Below are 3374 nucleotides of genomic sequence, written 5' to 3'. Positions count from 1 at the left end.
CCCCTGGTGAAGAAACCCACAAATCTCCACTTTAAAAAGGAAAAATTCTGAAACCCCCTCTCTAGGGGTTACCCTGTAGAAATATGACAACCTAGTAAACAGAGCTGTGATGAAATGTGGTCCACATCTGTAGTCATTTTATAGCTGACCAAATCTGTAGCCTGGAGTTTGTATTTGCTAGAGCTAAGATAATAACAGGCCTGAGAGTTCCCAGCAGTTGTTTGCTTTGATTTGCAGAATGTTTGTTACACCACATTACAATCAAAAATTGGGTATATCCGCTGGTAAAAATCTCATGAGTTACAAAAACAAAGCTTCTGCCAATATTGCTTTATATTAAAAAAAGGGGGGGAGATATTTTATGAGATGGTGAGGGTTTTTTTTCATTGGGTATTTTGGTGTTTTTTTGGCTGAAACATCCAATGGCCTGTGTTAGGACTCAGAAAAAAAAAAATTAGGCAATAATCTACAATATGCTTATCACTGTTATCTGTGATTCAGATCACTTGAAAATTTATCAAGAACGTATATGCTGCTTCCAGAAGTTAAATAAAAGTAATGTTGCACGAGGTAAAGAGGAAAAGAAGAAAGTCCATTCCACTGTGTATGTTGATCAGAGGATCAAGGTATGAGCCCCAGGCAATTTCAGTGGCTGAAAGAGTCAGGGCCTTAGAAATGGGCAATGGGAGATTTGCTCTCCTAGCTATCCATCTGTTCAAAAAGCAACACTGACCCAGCTGGCAGTGTGTTCACCCTGGTTTGTTTTAAAGAGGGTATGGAAATTGCCAGAAGTGCAGGCAAATTTTTAATCAGTTATGAGTAGAGGAGGAGCTGCAAATCTGATGGTGAAATGTAGGTAGAAGAGGCCTCAACAGGAGTTAATTAGTATGAGAAATGCACAAAACCAGCAGAATAAGAAGCTGGGAGTCCAACAAAATAGTCAAGGTGTCTGAAATGCCACTTGTTAGCCATCCTTGTTTTGTGTGTTTAAAAGAAGCAAGATAAACAAATGATAAATAGAAAGCAATAAGGTTAAACTGTTATACTAGATTATGAGGGTAATTCTTCCCCTGAGGAAGAAGAAAAACCCCCTGGTAAATGCCAAAAGCAAGGGTAAAAGAAGGGTATACAATAAAGGATGCTTGTAGAGAAAATAGCAATAAATTTTTTTTAAAAAAGATCTCATACAAACAGAAAAGCTCTGGTTTTGTTTTGCTTTGCTTCGCTTCTTTTTAGAACACAATATACTAGAAGCAACAAGGCAAAATGTAAGGGTTTGGAAAACGCAGGAAACAGAAAAAGAAGACAGCGAAAGGTCTCAAAGAAAATCTATTATTTCACAAAAAAGCTCAGAGGTCAGGTAGTAAAGTGAAAGCTGAAGTATTGAGTGCCTGCTTTTTTTCAGGCTGCAGGAAGGAGATTAGTCTTCACCAGACACTGAAACAAAGTAAATAGGGAAATGGGGCAACACAGACCAGAGCAGGGTAAAGAGCAAATTAAAGAGTGTTTAGACCATACAGATGTATTTGAGTCAGCAGCGCCTGATGAAATCCATGTCAGTGTACTTAAGGAACAAAGCAGCTGACAAAGATCTGAGATCCCACACAGACCAGGGGAGGTATGGAAGGACGTAGTCTGAAAAGAAGGAAAAGGACAGGAATCCTAGGGCAATCAGTCTAATTTTTTTACCCAAGAGAATTGTCACCAAAACCCAATGCTTTTACAGACACCTATAGAGTAACGAGGCACAAACATGAAGATGAAGTTGCCTACAGTTCACTTCAAACTGCAGGGCACATCACAGTGAGAGCTGCAGGAGGTCTCTGCTGCTTAGCACTTTACATTTGTTCTTTAAGAACTTACTGCTCCAACAGAGAATATGTATCTGAACTACCTGAGAAAAAGCAGGCTCGGGAGCACTGTCAGGATCCAAATTCAGCTCATTCTTAATGAATCCAGGGATGGGTGGTCTGGAATATTTCAGATTAAATTGAATGAAGAGGGTGCAAAAAGCTATGCTGCTTGAGGAGAAATCAAATGCTCAAAAAACGGAATAACAAGCTGGGAACAACCTAGCAGGGAAGCAATCAAAAAAATGGTGGGACCTACAGGATATCAGAATATCCCAGAACGGAGAGGAATTCCAACTAGCCCAAGATCTTGTTAATGCCTTGCTAACATTTAAAGATACAGCATATATGCAAGAAGGAGATTGAAAGTGTAGGCCAACACAGTACTACTGTGAAGAAACAGAAGTCTCCATGCCACATGAACATGGAGAAATGGTACAGAGCTTTGTTGAAGAGATAAAGGTGTCTAGAAGCACAGCTCAGCTGGGTGTAGCAGCTTCTTCAGCCACTATTCAATCAATTCAGTAAGTGCAGGTAGTCTCTTCCATGACAGATCAAGAAAATTAATTTAAGCCATTGCATTGGAAATACTTCTGCATTGGAAACATTTTCTGAAAGGTCTAAAGAGGATAAACCACTGGCTTCACGTAGTAAGCAGGTTAGATTCTGCAGCAGGGCTGTTTCTCACAGTCTGCTGTGACACTGTACTGTATATCCATATAGTCAGACTTGGTATCCACTAAGAGTTCTCTGAATAGAAGATGCTGGAATTATGTTATGTTTATACCCAGGAAGAACATCTTGTTCTCCTAACCAAGTACACATTACCTGAGATTCAATATAAGGGCATGTGCAGGAAAAGAAAAACCTAAACACCTTAGTCTGAGGTTAGCAGCAGTGTCACTTGCAGGGCCCCCAAAACAACAGTTCTGCTCTGCTGCCTGCTTTAGGGACCTGAGATGATCTGCAGGGTCCACTGCAGGTTGTGCACTGCATCTCAGCAAGTACATAACAAATCAGAGAATAAGGAGGAGAGAAACAAGTATGAAAAAGCAGTTGGAGGATTGAAGTTTTGAGGAAAATAGAGATGTTTGGGAAAGCAATTACACCATTTTCTTCCTATGTGCAAAATGCTTTAAAAGAGACAATAGAGAGCAGTTGTTCTGGCAATAAAGGATAGAGCATAATTTTGCAGGAAAGTCTGTTGAAGGTGATATAAGAGTAAGGTCACCAAAGCCATAGGATGACATGTCATGACAGTTCCCTGAAGAACAAGTGATGCAGAGGACCCTGCTCTCATTAATGAGAGCTTCTCCCACCCTGTGAACCCTTGCTCAGATCAATGCCTACATACAGTGTTAACTGAAGGGCTTCAAATATTTTTCCATCCACTCCATCTATGTGTCAGTCCATAGAGGAGGAAGGGGGCATGCAGGGCTTTCTGAGTGACTGACAGGAAGGGAGAAGAGGGCAGTACAGCTTGGTGGTGAGACAGTCATCAGTGATACAGATGCCTCTTTCTCA

This window comes from Corvus brachyrhynchos, unplaced genomic scaffold (genome assembly GCF_000691975.1).
Source record: "Corvus brachyrhynchos isolate BGI_N302 unplaced genomic scaffold, ASM69197v1 scaffold60, whole genome shotgun sequence".
NCBI classification, from domain to species: Eukaryota; Metazoa; Chordata; class Aves; order Passeriformes; family Corvidae; genus Corvus; species Corvus brachyrhynchos.
Note: the sequence above shows the minus strand (reverse complement) of the source record.